This window comes from Trichogramma pretiosum, unplaced genomic scaffold, assembly GCF_000599845.2.
Source record: "Trichogramma pretiosum strain Unisexual culture from Peru unplaced genomic scaffold, Tpre_2.0 scaffold41, whole genome shotgun sequence".
NCBI lineage: Eukaryota > Metazoa > Arthropoda > Insecta > Hymenoptera > Trichogrammatidae > Trichogramma > Trichogramma pretiosum.
In genome coordinates, this window is record NW_019640824.1 from 454353 (window position 1) to 455597 (window position 1245).

The window sequence follows — 1245 nt, forward strand, 5'->3', positions numbered from 1 at the left end:
GACGATGAACCGACCGACCAAAAAAAAAATGTCGAAAAAAAGAGTAAGAGTAACGAGAGAAAAAACTATCATTATTTTATTTTGCACCAGTGCGCGCACCACGCGGCCGCTGCCGCTGCGCCTGTACACTATGCGCGCGTTTATACACGGCTACGGAGCTTGCGCTCGCCTCGCAGGAGATATCTTTTTTATCTCTCTCTCTCTCTCTCTCTCTCGTTGTATACTAATGCACACTCTGTCTATACTATATACTATACCGTCATCGTCGACTACGACGAAGCTAGTTTCTTTTTTTTTTCATATTTTTTTTTACATTTTTCGTTCCTTGTTTTCATCAACGCGGCCGCAACTTTATAATTTTTTTTCTCTGTTGTCGTTCGTTCGTTCGTTCGTTCGTTGCATTTCCCCCCTATTATAATACATAGACGGCGGCGGACGTGTTTTGGCTTCATTTGTTCTGCACGAGGCGATTATTTTCCGCGCTGCATTAATCCGATTAACACGGCTATTAATTCTTTATTGATCCTCTCTTCCGGGTGCATAAATATGGCCGCGGCCTGTGTGTGTATGTGTCTGCATATTATATTATTATTATTATATCCCCATACACTACGCTTAACGTTTAATCGTTTTGTTGTTCGTCTGCGCGCGTCCCTCCGTCCATCCGTCCATCCGTGTCCGTGCGTGGGTGGCTGGCTCCACTCCGATCGATTTTAATGCAAAATATGCAACGGATGAATCGATCGTTAATTTTACGTGCGCTCGCGCGCGCGGAACGATCGGAAGAGGCGATGCGAAAATCGCTTCGAATTTGCCAAATGAATTATTATTAACTTGCCAATAGCAGCAGCAGATACTGCAGGCGGTGGTACAGGCGGCATTTAAATTCTCATTTTTGCTTTATCGACGCGCACCGTGATTACATATTTGTCGATGATTTTTTTTTCATCTCCAATTGGTTGTTACGACCGCGGATGCGTACCATCGTGTGTACGTATCCTGTAGAGACGATGCAAAATAAAAAAAAAACATCAACAACGCGTGCGTTAATTCACGCCCGTGAGCGCGTGAAAAACAAATTTTTCATTCCACTCCAGCAGTAGCAGCGGCAACGACGACGATGATGATTTCATTTATAAATCCGATATATAATTTCCATCGATCGAGCGACGCGCGTATTACGCGCGGGGATTAAGGAAGGATTTGCTTGTATACGCATTAGCATTGAATAGAGCACAACGAGGA